General features: G+C 38.6%; 1 protein-coding gene and 1 pseudogene across 1 annotated transcript in view; both read right to left on the reverse strand.

Moving 5' to 3' along the window:
* The window catches only part of ARHGAP32 (Rho GTPase activating protein 32), a 269,873-nt gene that overhangs the window by 220,249 nt on the left and 29,990 nt on the right, over positions 1-19,634 (reverse strand). The gene's annotated exons all lie outside the window — the stretch shown is intronic.
* LOC132526565 (pre-mRNA-splicing factor 38B-like) lies at positions 2,000-2,938 on the reverse strand (annotated as a pseudogene).

Consider the following 19,634-nt stretch of genomic DNA (forward strand, 5'->3'; position numbering starts at 1 on the left):
TTGCTCCCTGCTGGACTGCTTTCCCTGCTACTACTCTCCAGTTCTCTATATTTTTGTAGAAGACTATAGCTCAAACGGTACTTCTGTTGCAGTAGCCTCCAGCAGTATACCCCCGTGTACAGTACCTGAAAGAGCAAACTATCAGAAGAACCCAGTATTTGCATTTACATTTGCATAAATCTTAATGACAATTTGCAAAATTCCTACACAGCACATTCAGCTTATTCTAAGGCAACTTTCAAGTTAACTGCCTAATTCCTGAGTGTCTATGCCATTTTCTCACCCACTGACTCTAATTAACCATATATTTTTATATTTCTCTACACAGCTGGAGAGGAGAGGGGGGTAGTGTATGAAGACTCAGAGGGAGTTTCTAAGTCAAATATATTCTATAGGTAATGACCAGAATATTGCCATAACTGTTATAACAAATGAACTGTATATAACTGGATTTTTTTAAATCAGTCATTACTGCAGCACTGTTTTTTATAAGTCTATTAGGTACATCTTATTGCCTTCTTAATTCATATTCAGAGGACTCAGGAGAAATAATGTTTTTCTTATTCATTAAAATCCGTATTTCATGGAATGAAGTTAATTATCTCACTTGAGAGATGGAAGGCTAAAAAAGCATCTAAGGAATAAAACTACACCACAAAATGTTAACCATAAAAAGCTTGTAGAAGCATCAAAAGATTATCTAATAAAGCTGGAATCTGCTACTTGAAAACTTCACTATGTAATTTTATTTTACTGAGCCATACTGTGCACTGGTCCTACACTAACATCAATGAGATGACCAGGTACATCCATAGTATAATTTTATTTTTTTTTAAGGATTTAATCCAGTATTTATTCCACACTCATGATCCTTCTCTGTAATCAGAATACAAGTCGTAAGAATAATCTATCGAATAATTTGCTGATAATCTTAAATAATGCAGCATAGCATTAAATACTTCTCTGTTCTAAAGTTTAAAACCTCAAACAGCAATCTTCATTATCAATTTAAAAAGCTTTCAATTTAAAAAAGGACACTATATCAAGCTGTTTCATAATTTAAGTTTTCCATTTATAAAAATGCTTTGGAAGCTTGAGGCTCACATCTATTTCTCTACTCATCTGCCCCACCCTCCCCCAATTTCACGTTAGTATAGGGTTGCTGCAAGAATGCTAGGCTTTAGACATTAATTTCTCCTTTTATATAGTACTTTAAAATCTGAAAAATTCAAGAAAAGGATTACATGTCATGTATTTTTTCAAATAAAAAAGGAAAACTTAGTGAATAAATTTTAGTCATACTAACAGTGTCCCTTTGAGGTAGAATGCTAAAAGGACTTTTGATCAAATCACAGCCTAACTGAAACCTTTGCATCAGAAACTAACTTCTCCTAAATTCTCTCTAAAGTTAACTGTGGAGAATATTAGGTTTGACATATTAACAAGAGCCTTCCAAGATAATATACAGTGGACAAGAATGTGAATCCTACAACTGCTGCCTTCATGTACACTGAAAGCATGTAATTCTCCTATAACAGACATCCAAGATCCATTTTCAAAGTTTTTAGCCTTCTATTATGAAAAGCACAGCCATGCTAACTTCAGTACCCAAACCATAATCCCGCACCTACAAAACAAAAATAGAATTAGTGGCAGTTTACTGCCTTACACAAATTTGACCAACATGGCAACCATGCCAAAGGAATTAAAACATTTTCAGGACATATGTACAGACTGTACATCTCAAAAACAATTAAACAATAAAATGCAAGAATAAACTGTGCATCATGTATCAAACTCAACAGCTGGGTGAAAACATCAATGCAATAAATGAGATTACAAAGGCACTTCCCTACACAAAAGAGGAAATGAAAATGCAGCCTACAGGGAGCTTGAAGAGTGTGTAACTACTGCACCATCTCAACTTGGGAGAAAAAAAAAAAGCAGATTTAATCCAACATTTATAGGATTCAATGTGATCCACTTTTACCAAACATTTTCACACACTCTCCTCTTTGCTTTGATGCTGTCTTGGCTCTCTGGTTCTGTACTTTGGCTCCTTCGGCGATCACGTTTGTCAGACTGGTCCTTACTATCACTGTGATCTCGTTTGTGGGAACGTTCTTTGCTTCTGCTACGCTTCCTAGATTTTTCTTCGCTGGGGCTATGTTCCCGTTTTCTTGATTTTTCAACACTGTCAGTTCTTCCTTGACTGCCACTTCTACTCCGTTTGATTTTTCTTTACTTTCATTTTTATGTTTACTTGATTTCTCTTTGCTACTGATTCTACTTCGTTTCCCCACATTTCTACTTCTACTCCTATGCTTTCTTTCTTGGAATCTTTTTTGTCATCTCTATGCCGCCTATCAGCTTTGTCTTCTTTATATTTCTCTTCTTCTACCTCACCGCTACTTCTCCATTCCTTGGAACGCTCTCTTGACCTCTCCTTTTCACAGTCATTACCTCTTTCCTTATCACAGTCACGATCTCATCTACCTCTCTCATTTTCTTTCTCTCTTTCCCGATCCCTGTCCCTTCTATCCCCTTTCCTATCACGACTTGGACTATGGCTTTTATGTCTTTCCCTATTCCTGCTGTGCCTGCCTTCCAGCCCCCGATCAATATTTTGGGATCTTCGCCTTTCTTTTTCCCTTTCTTTGGCTTCACGCTCTGGTCGCTGGCGTTCTTTCTCTCTTTCTAATTCTCGGTCAAAACTAGAAGACCCATGGCCCTCCCGATGATGGTTTCTACTTCTGGATCTTCTTGGGGACCTCCGTGGACTCAGTGATCTCCTTGGAGGCCCTGAATGCCTGCATTCAACATGTCTGTCTATTTCCTCAGCGCTTTCCTTTCCATCTTTCTTGATTTTTCTTGGCCACGTTTGAATCTGTTGATCAATATTCTTCTGACCTGGAACCGGAATTGGTTGTGCCAAGTAAATAAATAAATAAATATACTAAAAAAAAAAAAAAAAAAAACAGTTACAGAGCTTCAAAAATATTGATCCTAAATATGTTTTAATCTCTAAAAGCAGAAATTATGTCACTTTCTCATGTTCATAACTTCTAATACTATATTATTTTTTATTTTTCTTTAACATCTTTATTGGAATCTAATTGCTTTACAATGGTGTGTTAGTTTCTGCTGTATAACAAAGTGAATCAGCTATACATATACATATATCCCCATATCTACTCCCTCTTGCATCTCTCTTCCATCCTCCCCAATATTATTTTAAATAACGCATTAATTCAAAATACACCTGCTTTTTAAAATAAAAAGCGTAAAACAAACTGGATTTCATGACAACTGGATAGATTTAAAATATGTTAGTTAATACTGTCGAATACCTTTGGAAAATCAGAAACATCACAACTATCAAAATACAAAAACATATGCACTCACAGCAACCCATGCATATACTGTTATATAATATTATCTACCATTTATTATGTACAAACTATATGATACAAATATCTTCTTAATTCATACATCAACCTGTATGGTAGCTAGATAACTTTATACCCATTTTACTCATTAGGTAAACAGGCTCAAGAAAGGTTAAAAAACTTGTGCAAAATTATAATACTAGTAAGGAAGAATTCAAATTTAAGTATGACTTACATTAGTTTTATACATTAAGGCATGCTGGGTTTCCTAATGATCCCAAAGAGCGTTCTGGTGTTTGCAACGTTTGTTTTTCACTTAGCCATTCATTCATTCCTTTATTTATTTATTTTTTATAAGTTTATGCATTTTATTATCTTTGGCTGCGCTGGGTCTTTGTTACTGCGCACAGCCTTTCTGTAGTTGCGGCAAGCGGGGGCTACTCTTCGTCGTGGTGTGCAGAGTTCTCATTGCGGGGGCTTCTCCTGTCGCAGAGCATGGGCTCTAGGCAGGCGGGCTTCAGTAGTTGTGGCACGTGGGCTCAGTAGTTGTGGCTCGCGGGCTCTAGAGCACAGGCTCAGTAGTTGTGGCGCACAGGCTTAGTTGCTCCATGGCATGTGGGATCTTCCCGGACCAAGGCTCGAACCCGTGTCCCCTGCACTGGCAGGCGGCTTCTTAACCACTGCACCACCAGGGAAGTCCCTCACTTTAAATGGAATTTAAATAGCCATTTAAATTCAACATAGTTCTCTGATATTTGGAACTGAGAGTTTGAAACTTTGTCAAAAAGATCTAGAGCTGAAATTCACTTTAAGATTGAAAACTTCTACATACTATAAGACCTAAAAAATTGTATTTCTGAAAAGAATCACACACGATGAAGACCACACTGTTAACCAGAGAGTTACAAAATCAGTCAGCTACTAAATAATTTGTAAGAATCAAACAATTTTTGTCAGCCCTCAAGTTTAGCATAGACAATGCCATAAGAAAGATAATTTACAGCTAGAGGGAAAGAAACTTCTAAAGACTATATCCTCTATACCACCAAGTATGATCTTAAGCAAAAGCTGCTTGGATATCCTATTATAATCCTATGGTTCCCTAGTTGTTCCTTTTCTTAAATATTTCACATTTTCATTTTGCCTGCTCCAGTACATAGCTGATAATAAGTAAATGGTGATGAAAATAGTAAATTTCAGATTTAAAGAAATATAAATCCCCTTTTGCTTATAAATCATTCATCCATTAAACAAATATGTACTGGCCATTTTGCTAAGTCCTAGCTGGTAGAAATACTCCAAAAAACAAAATCCCTGCTCTCTTTGAGTTTATATCCTAATGGGGAAGACAAATGTTCTTAAAAGATGTATTTGTTGGGTAGTGATAAGTGCATAAAGCCTGTTAAAGGGAACGGAGAACGCCTGCTTTACAGTAGGTAACCAGAGAAGCCTCTGTGAGGAGGTGACCTGTGAACAGAGACCTGAATAAACTGAGTGAATTACGTGGGTACCTGTGGAAAGCCCATCTGGGCAGGGGGATCCACAAGTGCAAAGACCCTGGGGCAAGAGCAGCTTGATGGCTAGGGTGTGCAATAGAGTATCAGTGGAGTGACAGGAGAAAAGGCTTCAGAAATAGGGCCAGACCTTGCAGGGCTTTCCAAGTTGTACTAAGAACACCTGAAATAGGAATCTACTAAGGTTTCTGTGAAAGAGGAATATGGCCTTGCTTATATTATAGAGGTTTAACCCAGCTGCTATATAAAGACTAGTTCTCAGCTGGACACAAATCAAACAAGGAGACCAGTTTAGGGCTGTTGCCTTGGTCTAGTCAAGGAGGTAATGGTGATTTTGAGCTAGAGTGGGAGCAATGGAGGAAGTGAGAAATGCCCCAAGCCAAGATCTATTTTGAGGGTAGGGACAACAGAGTTTGCTGATATAGTGGGTATGAGCTGGAGAAAAAGCAGAGTCGCATTTGACCCCAAGGACTTTGATGTTTCAAGGTAACTTTCAATTTTCTCAATCACAGTTCTGACTAATCCTAACTCTTCCCATAAGCTTAGGTAAAATCAATTCACCCTGAATCTCTCATCTTAAGGCCAAACAATCACGGAATTTATTCACAGTCCCTTTGAGGACACAGAGCACCTTTATGTTAAAGGATTCTTCCTTCTAACTTTTATACCCTCTCAGGAATAACTCCTAACAACAAAGCCAAGTAATGGAGCCTTTGCCCTTTCATGTCCTTTCTTTTCTACCCTCTTCTCATTTCTCATGACCCAGTAAGAAAAAAAGCTGCACAGTGAGGAAGCACTGAGTGAAAACTTCAGCGATGGTCTTTCTTCAATCAATGACTTCCCAGGCAGCTGGGTTTACTAATCATCTCCTGTTCCGCCAACACCATGTATCTACAAAAGTCACTAACCCGTGCCTTCATGCAGGCTTAAGGTCACTCTGATACAAAGACAGGCGAGATGTAATATAACCAGCTGCCTTTTCAGAGAACTTATTTTAAACACATGCACACATATATCTAACAAACACAATTAAGACTTTTCAATAGTGCAATAAAATGTTATCTCCATAATTTTTAAAAGCCCCAGCATATTATACTACCTTGTTGGTTAGTACAGACTGACTTTCCTCTTTCCTGTGTGTTCTTTCTACCTCTAGCTTTTGCCCTTTTCCAAAATCATATTCTTCTGTAGCAAATATTTTTTGTGAGCATTTACTCTGTGTTAAGACCTGTAGTAAGCACTCCACTGCAAAATGTCATTTATGCCTCACAACAGCTAAGTACTATCATTACCACCACTTTGCAGATGAGTAAACCCATGATTGACCAGATTACCAAGAGTGACAGAGCCAGGAGGTGTCCCTGTACTGAAGACTCCACAGTTCATGCTCCTACCTACCATTAATTATCTCTTAGTCCCTCTAGGAAACCTTCCTAAAATACAAATTGAATGATATCAGTTCCTGCTCAAATAAAATACCTCCAAGGGTTTTCAAACGCCTACAAAATAGAGTACAAACTCCTTAGCACATCAGCCTTAACATCATCTCCAATTAATCCTCCTCATTCCCCACATTACTGCCAACACACACTACTGGCCATTTTCCAAATACGTTCCATACTATTCCACCTGTGTTGTTCTCACATTAATCCATCAAACCAGCCTGTCTGCTGACACCAAGCCATCTCTCTAAAATCCAACTCAAATGCCACTCTTCCTGAAATTTTTTTCCAAAAAACTTACAAGACATACACACACAATTTTTTTTTTTTTTTTTTTTTTTGCGGTACACGGGCCTCTCACTGTTGTGGCCTCTCCCATTGCGGAGCACAGGCTCCAGACGCACAGGCTCAGCGGCCATGGCTCACGGGCCTAGCCGCTCCATGGCATGTGGGATCTTCCCGGACTGGGGCACGAACCCGTGTCCCCTGCATCGTCAGGCAGACTCTCAACCACTGTGCCACCAGGGAAGCCCCCCACACAATTTTTTTTTAAATAGATTTTTCCCTCTTGGAGACCCCACAGCATTTTGTAGTTTTTCAGGCAACTATCATTCTACCTTGTTCATACAAATTTCTTCTCTCACCTCTCAGACTATATAAATTCCAGGGCAGGGACTGTTTTTTATAATCTTCATTTCCTACATATCACCTGCACATAAAATGTTTGTAGAATTAATTCTGGGCATAAAACTTAAATTTTTAAAGATGCAGGTCCCACTTGCCAGTTATACTAATTGAGATTACCATCTTAAGATGTGACTTTCAGATAACCAACCCCATCAAATATCAATACCTAAACCAAGTTGTTTAATTCTTGTAAGCACATTCTCCCCATTTATAGCTAGTCAACAAGATCAAACTCTTCCCTACTCAAAAGGGAGCATATAACAGCATGATACAAGTAGAAATAACTGGACACCATTAAGTTCATAAAATATTTCTTTACAGATTTTAATTTTACATTTTCTATATATGAATAATATATTCTTGAAAATATATCTATGCGATATACCTTAAAGACAGGAATTGCAATAGTAGCAATCTAGCTTTTATAATATTAATAATACAAACTAACCCTGAAATACCACTTAAATTCACTAAGTGCTACCAGAAGTAACTGTTTTTAATGATGTGACAGAAAAACGTTTTTTCTTAGTATAATTTAAATGCCTCCTTTAAAGAGCAACAAAGAATGTGCAGTCATTTTTAATCTACCATACCACAGCTCTACTTGGAACCCTGAGGCCAACTAGTTCCACCATGTGTCACATTCCTGTCACCTCCCTTGATCACTGCCCCTCAAGGCAAGCTCTTGCAACACACCGAGAATGTACCTCCTCCCAGCCCTATACAGGGCTACAGTGGTAGGAACTCAATATCACAAACAAACAACTGAGGGATTTGGACTGTTAAAGACAGTCATGGTATGAAATAAAATACACTGTTCAATAAACAGTAATTTCCAAAATTATTTCTAACTACCTACAAATACATATAAAAAGAAGTCTAGACTGATCTTCCTGAATATTAATGAGTTACTTTTGAGTAGTAAGATTTTGGATATACCCTCCATACCACCAGGTTTTTTATAATGGGCATATATAATATTTTTAAGGAATAAAGTGACTCTTTTAAAATGAAGAGTATTCAGCACCAGACCCACCCCCACTAAGAGCACACACAAACCCACATTCTCCCATGACAGTTTCATTCACTTCAGGCTTTATCTACCACTTCTGTAGACATGATTACAAATCTATATTCTTAACATGCCTGGCCACCCCTATTCCCTACTCGCCAAGTCCCAGTTCCCCATTGCTAACTGCTTCCTAAAAGGAATCAACTGAATTTTCCACTGGCAATGCAAACGAAATAAATCATATATAAAATCCCACTTGTCCACATACACTAGCACACCCTCTTTATTTCCCAATGTGCATTAGGAACAAGAAGTGCAATAAGTCCCCAAGTCACTCAAGTTTAAAACCTAAAAGTTGTCTTTAACTTGGACCTCTCTCCCTTACCCCACATACAAAATTATCAAGCCTGCCATGCCACCTCTGTAAGCATTTGACATCTAATATTTCATTCCTACAACACCACACTAGTTACAGTCTTCATCATCTACATTCTGAAACACCACTAACAATCACAGGTCAAGCAATAAATATGATAAAGTTTACTATCCTCAATACAAAACATAAAACACCGCACAGGAGTGAACAACAAATATTTTTTGATGGAAGGAAGGAAAGAAGGAGGGAGGGGAGGGGAAGGGAGGGGAGGGGAAGGGAGGGGAGGGGAAGGGAGGGGAGGGGAAGGGAGGGGAGGGGAAGGGAGGGGAGGGGGAGGGGAGGAGATGGGAGGGGAGGGGAAGGGAGGAAAAAATAGTCTTCCCACTTCCCATCTCTTCTTCCTCCAGCAAATCATTCTGCAGTTATTCAATCTTCCTAAAACATAGCTCTAATCAGGTCACAAAAGCTATCACTTAGCAATGTCACATGAATAAAATAAAAACTCAACTTGGCATTCAAACCATTCCAACATGGGGACTCTTCCTCTCTCCTCTGCTTTATTACCCCAAATTCTATTCCACTACACACATAGATGATCTATTTTCCAATCTCTGTCTTTGCTCATGTACCCCATGAAATACCATCTCATAGTTTTACTTCTCAAAATCCTATTTATCCTTCAAAGCTCAGTGAAAATGTCACTTCTCCATCGCAACAAACCCAAAGCAATCTGCAATCTTCCTTGTATTAGAGCACTCACAGCACTTTGTAACTTTCTTGTGTCACTTAACACATACTGATCTGTAATTAAAATATTTATAAATATATTACATTCACCACCAAATGAATTTTAAGTTTCCTGTAAACAAGAACCACAACTTTTATTTACTTATCTCCCATTCACCCAACATAATGCCTAGCATAATGACATAAAGGACTCCAAGAAATGAGAGAACTACTCATCAATAATAATAAAACACAACAGCAGTAGCAGCTAAATTTGCGTGCTTTATATATGCCAGATACTACTTTAATATACATATAATTTCATTTATTTCTCACAACAACTTGAGAAAGGTACTGTTTTATCTCCATTTTACAGAAAAGAAAACTGAGGCAGAGAGATAATTAACTTACTTGAGGTTTAACACTATAATATTCTTCAATTAGATAAACAATTCTACAATTAACATCTTTCTATATATAGCTAGTGCCTTACTTTGGACTACTTCATTAGATTCTAAAAATTATAACACTGAGTCAAAAGTATACACGTTTTGATGGTTCTTATACTTTTAAATGCTTTCTAAAAGGATTAACCATTTTATAAACCCCCAACAATGTATGAGGATAACAATTTTACTGCCTCCTTGTCAGCCCAGTATGTCACTATCATTTTCCCACTCTCTTAGTTCAAATTGGCAAAGGATGACATGCATAATTCTTATCTTAAATAATAGTACTCTTAAGGCTTATGACCAGTGTTTTGGGGTAGTTATTGCTATTCTCATAAATGATGTTTTAAGAGATACTCTGCCTGAATAATTTACTGGGAATTATTTCATAATATTTACATAGACAAAAGGAAATCAAGCTCTGAACCTATTCAAATATTCTTTAAACCTTTGATAATATTCTATTCATTCATGTATTCAACAAAACTTTATTGACAGCCCACCAGGATCAGGTATGATACTAGTCCCTGGTCAAATCAATAAAATACAATCCCTACCTTCAAAAGGATCACAGTTCTTTAAACATCAAAGTAACTTGAGCTTGGGTGAGTTGGTTCATGAATCAGAAACTGACTTAAAGAGGGGTCGCTCTCAAGTCAGTTTTAGAACTGATTCCAACTGGAAGTATTTAAATTTCACACAGAGTTCAAGATGGCACTGTAGAAGGACGTGCTCTCACTCCCTCTTGTGAGAGCACTGGAATCACAACTAACTGCTGAACAATCATCGACAGGAAGACACTGGAACTCACCAAAAGAGATACCCCACATCCAAAGACAAAGGAGTAGCCACAATGAGATGGGAGGAGGGGCGCAATCACAATAAAATCAAATCCCATAACTGCTGGGTGGGTGACTCAAAAACAGGAGAACACTTATACCACAGAAGTCCACCCACTGGAGTGAAGGTTCTGAGCCCCACGTCAGGCTTCCCAACCTGGGGGTCCAGCAAACAGAGGAGGAATTCCAAGAGAATCACACTTTGAAGGCTAGCAGGATTTGACTGCAAGACTTCGACAGGACTGGGGGAAACAGAGACTCCACTCTTGGAGGGCACACACAAAGTAGTGTGCTCATCGGGACCCAGGGGAAGGAGCAGTGACCCCATACGAGACTGAACCAGACATACCTGCTAGTGTTGGGAGGGTCTCCTGCAGAGGCAGGGGTGGCTGTGAGGACAAGGACACTGGCAGCAGAAGTTTTGGGAAGTACTCCTTGGCATGAGCCCTACCAGAGTCCGCCATTAGCTCCACCAAAGAGCCCGGCTAGGCTCCAGTGTTGGGTCGCCTCAGGCCAAACAACCAACTGGGAGGGACCCAGCCCCACCCATCAACAGTCAAGTGGATTAAAGTTTTACTGAGCTCTACCCACCAGAGCAACAGCCAGCACTACCCACCACCAGCCTCTCCCATCAGGAAACTTGCACAAGCCTCTTAGACAGCCTATCCACCAGAGGGCAGACAGCAGAAGCAAGAAGAACTACAATCCTGCAGCCTGTGGAACAAAAACTACATTCACAGAAAGATAGACAAGATGAAAAGGCAGAAGGCTATGTACCAGATGCAGGAAAAAGATAAAACCCCAGAAAAACAACTAAATGAAGTGGAGACAGGCAACCTTCCAGAAAAAGAAATCAGAATGATGATAGTGAAGATGATGCAGGACCTCGGAAAAAGAATGGAGGCAAAGATCGAGAAGATGCAAGAAATGTTTAACAAAGACCTAGAAGAATTAAAGAACAAACAAACAGAGATGAACAATACAATAACTGAAATGAAAACTACACTAGAAGGAATCAATGGCAGAATAACTGAGGCAGAAGAACAGATAAGTGACCTGGAAGACGGAATGGTGGACTTCACTGCTGCGGAACAGAATAAAGAAAAAAGAATGAAAAGAAATGAAGACAGCCTAAGAGACCTCTGGAAAAATATTAAACGCAACAATATTCACATTATAGGGGTCCCAGAAGGAGAAAAGAGAGAGAAAGGACCTGAGAAAATATTTTAAGAGATTATAGTCGAAAACTTCCCTAACATGGGAAAGGAAATAGCCACGCAAGTCCAGGATGCGCAGCGAGTCGCATACAGGATAAACCCAAGGAGAAACACGCCGAGACACATAGTAATCAAATTGGGAAAAATTAAAGACAAAGAAAAATTATTGAAAGCAGCAAGGGAAAAACGACAAATAACATACAAGGGAACTCCCATAAGGTTAACAGCTGATTTCTCAGCAGAAACTCTACAAGCCAGAAGGGAGTGGCATGATATACTTAAAGTGAATAAAGGGAAGAACCTACAACCAAGATTACTCTACTCTGCAAGGATCTCATTCAGATTCGATGGAGAAATCAAAAGCTTTACAGACAAGCAAAAGCTAAGAGAATTCAGCACCACCAAACCAGCTATACAACAAATGCTAAAGGAACTTCTCTAAGTGGGAAACACAAGAGAAGAAAAGGACCTACAAAAACAAACCCAGGGCTTCCCTGGTGGCGCAGTGGTTGAGAGTCCGCCTGCCAATGCAGGGGACACGGGTTTGCGCCCCAGTCCAGGAAGATCCCACATGCCGCGGAGCGGCTGCGCCCGTGAGCCATGGCCACTGAGCCTGCGCGTCCGGAGCCTGTTGCTCCGCAACAGAAGAGGCCACAACAGTGAGAGGCCCGCATACCACAAAAAAAAAAAACCCAAAACAATTAAGAAAATGGTCATAGGAACATACATATCGATAATTACCTTAAACGTGAAGGGATTAAATGCTCCAACCAAAAGACACAGGCTTGCTGAATGGATACAAAAAAAAGACCCATATATATGCTGTCTATAAGAGACCCACTTCAGACCTAGGGACACATACAGACTGAAAGTGAGGGGATGGAAAAAGATATTCCATGCAAATGGAAATCAAAAGAAAGCTGGAGTAGCAATACTCATAACAGATAAAATAAACTTTAAAATAAAGAATGTTACAAGAGACAAGGAATGACACTACATAATGATCAAGGGATCAATCCAAGAAGACTTAACAATTATAAATATATATACACCCAACATAGAAGCACCTCAATACATAAGGAAACTGCTAACAGCTATAAAACACGAAATCGACAGTAACACAATAATAGTGGGGGACTTTAACACCTCACTTACACCAATGGACACATCATCAAATTAATAAGGAAACACAAGTTTTAAAGGATACACTAGACCAGCGAGATTTAATTGGTATTTATACGACGTTCCATCCAAAAACAGCAGATTACACTTTCTTCTCAAGTGTGCATGGACATTCTCCAGGATAGATCACATCTTGGGTCACAAATCAAGCATCAGTAAATTTAAGAAAAGTGAAATCATATCAAGCATCTCTTCTGACCACAACACTATGAGATTAGAAATGAATTACAGGGGAAAAAAACATAAGAAACACAAACACATGGAAGCTAAACAATATGTTACTAAACAACCAAGAGTTCACTCTAGAAATCAAAGAGGAAATCAAAAAATACGTAGAGACAAATGACAATGAACACACGACAATCCAAAACCTATGGGATGCAGCAAAAGCAGTTCTAAGAGGGAAATTTAGAGCAATACAAGCCTACCTCAAGAAACAAGAAAAATCTCCAATAAACAATCTAACCTTACACCTAAAGGAAATAGAGAAGGAAGAACAAACAAAACCTAAAGTTAGCAGAAGGAAAGAAATCATAAAAAGAGCAGAAATAAATGAAATAGAAACAATGAAAACAACAGCAAAGATCAATACAATTAAAAGCTGGTGCTTTGAGAAGATAAACAAAATTGATAAACCATTAGCCAGACTCATCAAGAAAAAGAGGGAGAGGACTCAAATCAATAAAATTAGAAATGAAAAAGGAGAAGTTACAACAGACACCACAGAAATACAAAGCATCCTAAGAGAGTACTACAAGCAACTCTATGCCAATAAAATGGACAACCTGGAAGAAACAGACAAATTCTTAGAAAGGTATGACCTTCCAAGACTGAACCAGGAAGAAATAGAAAATATGAACACGCCAATCACAAGTAATGAAATTGAAACTGTGATTAAAAATCTTCCAACAAACAAAAGTCCTGGACCAGATGGCTTCACAGGTGAACTGTATCAAACATTTAGAGAAGAGCTAACACCATCCTTCTCAAACTCTTCCAAAAAATTGCAGAGGAAGGAACACTCCCAAACTCATTCTATGAGGCCACCATCACCCTGATACCAAAACCAGACAAAGATACTACAAAAAAAGAAAATTACAGGGCTTCCCTGGTGGCGCAGTGGTTGAGAGTCCGCCTGCCGATGCGGGGGACACAGGTTCGTGCCCCGGTCCGGGAATATCCCACATGCCGCGGAGCAGCTGGGCCCATGAGCCATGGCCGCTGAGCCTGCAAGTCCAGAGCCTGTGCTCTGCAACAGGCGAGGCCACAACAGTGAGAGGCCCACGTGCCACAAAAAAAAAAAAAAAGAATAAAGAAAATTACAGACCAATATAACTGATGAATATAGATGCAAAAATCCTGAAGAAAATACTAGCAAACGGAATCCAACAACACATTAAAAGGATCATACACCATGATGAAGTGGGATTTATCCCAGGGATGCAAGGATTCTTCAGTACATGCAGATCAATCAATGTGATACACCACATTAACAAACTGAAGAATAAAAACCATATGATCATCTCAATAGATGCAGAAATAGCTTTTGACAAAATTCAACACCTATTTATGATAAAAACTCTCCAGAAAGTGGGCATAGAGGAAACCTACCTCAACATAATAAAGGCCATATACAACAAACCCACAGCAAACATCATTCTCAATGGTGAAAAACTGAAAGCATTTCCTCTAAGATCAGGAACAAGACAAGGATGTCCACTCTAGCCACTACTATTCAACGAAGTTTTGGAAGTCCTAGCCATGGCAATCAGAGAAGAAAAAGAAATAAGAGGAATACAAATTGGAAAAGAAGAAGTAAAACTCTCACTGTTTGCAGATGACATGATACTATACATAAAGAATCCTGGGCTTCCCTGGTGGCGCAGTGGTTGAGAGTCCGCCTGTCGATGCAGGGGACACGGGTTCATGCCCCGGTCCGGGAAGATCCCACATGCTGCAGAGCAGCTGGGCCCGTGAGCCATGGCCGCTGAGCCTGTGCGTCCGGAGCCTGTGCTCCGCAGCGGGAGAGGCCACAGCAGTGAAAGGCCCGCGTACCGTAAAAAAAAAAAAAAAAAAAACAGAATCCTAAAGATGCCACCAGAAAACTACTAGAGCTAATCAACGAATTTGGTAAAGTTGCAGGATACAAAATTAATGCACAGAAATCTCTTGCATTCCTATACACTAATGATGAAAAATCTGAAAAAGAAATTAAGGGAACTCTCCCATTTACCACTGCAACAAAAAGAATAAAATACCTAGGAATAAACCTACCTAAGGAGGTAAAAGACCTGTACTCAGAAAACTATAAGACACTGATGAAAGAAATTAAAGATGGTATCAACAGATGGAGTGATATACCATGTTCCTGAATTGGAAGAATCAATATTGTGAAAATGACTATACCACCCAAAGCAATCTACAGATTCAATGCAATCCCTATCAAATTACCAATGGCAGTTTTTACAGAACTAGAACAAAAAATCTTAAAATTTGTATGGAGACACAAAAGACCCCAAATAGCCAAAGCAGTCTTGAGGGAAAAAAATGGAGCTGGAAGAATCAGACTCCCAGATTTCAGACTATACTACAAAGCTACAGTAATCAAGACAATATGGAACTGGCACAAAAACAGAAACATAGATCAATGGAACAGGATAGAAAGCCCAGAGATAAACCCACACACCTATGGTCAACTAATCTATGACAAAGGAGGCAAGGATATACAATAGAGAAAAGACAGTCTCTTCAATAAGTGGTGCTGGGAAAACCGGACAGCTACATGTAAAAGAATGAAATTAGAACCCTCCCTAACACCATACACAAAAATAAACTCAAAATGGATTCGAGACCTAAATGTAAGACCAGACACTATAAAACTCTTACAGAAAAACATAGGAAGAACACTCTGACATAAATCACAGCAAGATCCTTTTTGACCCACCTCCTAGAGTAATGGAAATAAAAACAAAAATAAACAAATGGGACCTAATGAAACTTCAAAGCTTTTGCATAGCAAAGGAAACCATAAACAAGACAAAAAGACAACCCTCAGAATGGGAGAAAATATTTTCAAACGAATCAACGGACAAAGGATTAATCTCCAAAATATATAAACAGCTCATGCAGTTCAATATTAAAAAAAAAACAACCCAATCCAAAAATGGGCAGAAGACCTAAATAGACATTTCTCCAAAGAAGACACACAAATGGCCAAGAAGCACATGAAAAGATGCTCAACATCACTAATTATTAGAGAAATGCAAATCAAAACTACAATGAGGTATCACCTCACACCAGTTAGAATGGGTATCAATAGAAAATCTACAAACAACAAGTACTCGAGAGGGTGTGGAGGAAAGGGAACCCTCTTGCACTGTTGGTGGGAATATAAATTGATACAGCCACTATGGAGAACAGTATGGAGGTTTCTTAAAAAACTAAAAATAGAATTACCATATGATCCAGCAATCACACTACTGGGCATATACCCAGAGAAAACCATAATTCAAAAAGACACATGCACCCCAATGTTCATTGCAGCGCTATTTACAATAGTCAGTTCATGGAAGCAACCTAAGTGTCCATCAACAGACAAATGGATAAAGAAGATATGGTACATATATACAATGGAATGTTACTCAGCCGTAAAAAAGAATGAAATTGGGTCATTTGTAGAGACGTGGATGGATCTAGAGACTGTCATACAGAGTGAAGTAAGTCAGAAAGAGATAAACAAATATCGTATATTAACGCATGTATGTGGAACCTAGAAAAATGGTACAGATGAACCAGTTTGCAGAGCAGAAGTAGAGACACAGATGTAAAGAACAAACGTATGGACACCAAGTGGGGAAAGTGGCGTGGGGTGGAGGTGGGGGTGGAATGAATTGGGAGATTGGGATTGACATGTATACACTGAGATGTGTACAAAACTGATGACTAATAAGAACCTGCTGTATAAAAAAAGAATAAAAATTAAGAAAAAAAAGGTTAAAATGCTAAAAAAAAAAGAAAAAAAATTACTGTTATCACTATTACTCGTTTCTCCACATACTTCTAAAATCCTGGCTGAATCTTCCTTCTCCTCCTTTTCTTGTGCTCCACACCCCAAACAATACGCTGATGACTCAGGCTATAGTAACCTATGACCCCAAGGTTCCTTCTGCTCTATCTGTGCTTAGACACACCCTCGTGTACTTCTGTACTGTGTGCCTACTATGTACCACCTGCTGTGCAAGACATAGTGTACAGTGAGTAAAGCTGACATGGTCTCTGCCCTCCTGGAGCCTGGAGTCCACTGCCTCTCTCACAGTCATTTAGCCAACCAAGAGAATAGGGTAACACAATGCCGCTCAGATTACCTCTTACAACAAATGCTGTAGTGCAAGGATGACAATAATACACTAAATTAGATAAGGAAAATAATAGGATGCCATTAAGATAAGGGACAAAGTCAAAAGAGAACCATTCTGAAATTCATTTAAAACAACAAAAAATTTCCTAGAAAACCTATAATAAGTCAAACAACTACAAGGTTAAAAATATAAAGACACTACTGAGACAAAAAAAAAACACTGACCACTGACCAATCTACAAGGTAAAAAATCGGATACGGGTATGAAAGAACAACATTTTTTTTAGCTTTTTAGAAAAAAGATCATATAGAATAAAGGAAAATATGTATATCAGAGTGGAAATGAACTCAGAGGGCTTAATTTTAAAGGATTTCATACATTTATAAAAAGCACTGAATTGGCATTAATATTGAAATTTTCATTACTAGTAGATACTCAAGAAAAGAGGTGCTCATGCCAAACCATAAGTGCAGGCTCCCAGCTGAGACCCTGCTGCTGACTCAGAGTCACATGAGCAGAGTGGTTTCCCAAAGCACACTCATTTTCTACCACACAAAAATCTATCCCAAACTGTTTTTCACTATGTGGCATTCTTGAAGGGTTGCGACTCAAGAGAAAGACTATAAGAAACATAGCCAGCTATACATGATATCAAATGTATTCCTTTGAGAAATATGACTAAATAAGGAAACAAATGAGCAGGAACACTTGATACCTATCCAAACCTCTCAGCCCTTTAAAGAAATTGTTTCCTTTTTTTGTACTGAAGTATAATTGATTTATAGTATTATATTAGTTTCAGGTGTACAGCATCATGGTTCAGTATTTTTATAGATTATACTCCACCTAGTTATTATAAAATAATGGCTATATTTCCTTGTGCTGTACAATCTATCCTTGTTGCTCATCTATTTTATACACAGTAGTTTGTACCTCTTAATCCCATACCCCTATCTTGCCCCTCCCCTTTTCCCTCTCCCCACCAGTAACCACTAATTTGTCTTCTATACCTGTGAGTCTGTTTGTTTTGTTATAGACATTCATTTATTTGTTAGATTCCACACATAAGTGATAACATATAGTATCTGTCTTTCTCTGTCTGACTTATTTCACTAAGCATAATACTCTCTAGGTCCATCTGGGTTGCTGCAAATGGCAGAATTTTATTGTTTTTTATGGCTGAGTAGTATTCCATTGTATATACATACCACAGCTTCTTTATCCATTCATCATCTGTTGATGGACACTTGGGTTGCCTCCGTACCTTGACTATTATACATAACGCTGTTGTGAACACTGGGGTGCATGTATCTTTTTGAATTTGTGTTTTTAAAAATTGCTTCCTTGTATGAAAACATCAGATGCAGCATTACCAGAGACAGCAATGTTTGTGCTTCTCAAGTCCAATGTATTTAGGGCGAGACCCTACTTTGCCACCTCACCAGCTGATATCAATCAATCTTCCTCTTTAAGCTTGGGATACCTCCTCTGTAAAACAGGGAAAAGCAGATGTCTGTATTTTCTATTGTATGTCTAACAAATGTGTAAGAAGAATACAATCGTTAACTGCTTTGAGAATTTTACGTTGATGTCTATTTTCCCTAATTATCTTATGTCACTGAAATATAGCCTCTGAAATTAAGGTATCTCATTTTAAATATTAATTTACTAATACAAGACTTATCCTGAAATCCTAATTTTATTTCTTAATATTGACAGCTATGATGAATAAAAACAGCAATTTGGGCTTCCCTGGTGGCGCAGTGGTTGAGAGTCCACCTGCCAATGTAGGGGACACGGGTTCGTGCCCCGGTCCGGGAAGATCCCACATGCCGCGGAGCAGCTGCGCCCGTGAGCCATGGCCGCTGAGCCTGCGCGTCGGAGTCTGTGCTCCGCAACGGGAGAGGCCACAGCAGTGAAAGGCCCATGTACCGCAAAAACAAAAAAAACAAAAAAAAAAACAACACAGCAATTTATCTATAACAAAGCTTTAAAAAAACTATTCAGGTTGAACCTGTGGAGAATCTTCTAAACTATACTTAGACAACAATGTTACTGCTGACTAACAACTGGTTCATACAGAACAGTGAGGATTGATACCCACCTCTTCCTATCATCAGAAGTGAAATACCATAGTTCTTTGTTTTGCTCTAAGGAATATTCTCACTTTGTATACCGTAGCAGGATTATTTCTGAAACTATCACACTGTAAGCTCTTCAACTGTCTAGTTATTGAATACATTTGTGTTTTTGTTAATAGCTTTATGGTATTTTCCATCTCTCTTGAAGAGTTTATTATGTCATTAATGAGAAAAAAACAAGAAGGAAGGAAATAAAGGTTCATTAAGCACCAAATGCGTGCCAGACACTATAAAAATTAACCTACATATGTCATACCTAATTTATTCTTCAAAAAATCCTGTGAGAAAAGTAAAACAGCTCC

Source organism: Lagenorhynchus albirostris, chromosome 9 (genome assembly GCF_949774975.1).
Source record: "Lagenorhynchus albirostris chromosome 9, mLagAlb1.1, whole genome shotgun sequence".
Lineage (NCBI taxonomy): Eukaryota > Metazoa > Chordata > Mammalia > Artiodactyla > Delphinidae > Lagenorhynchus > Lagenorhynchus albirostris.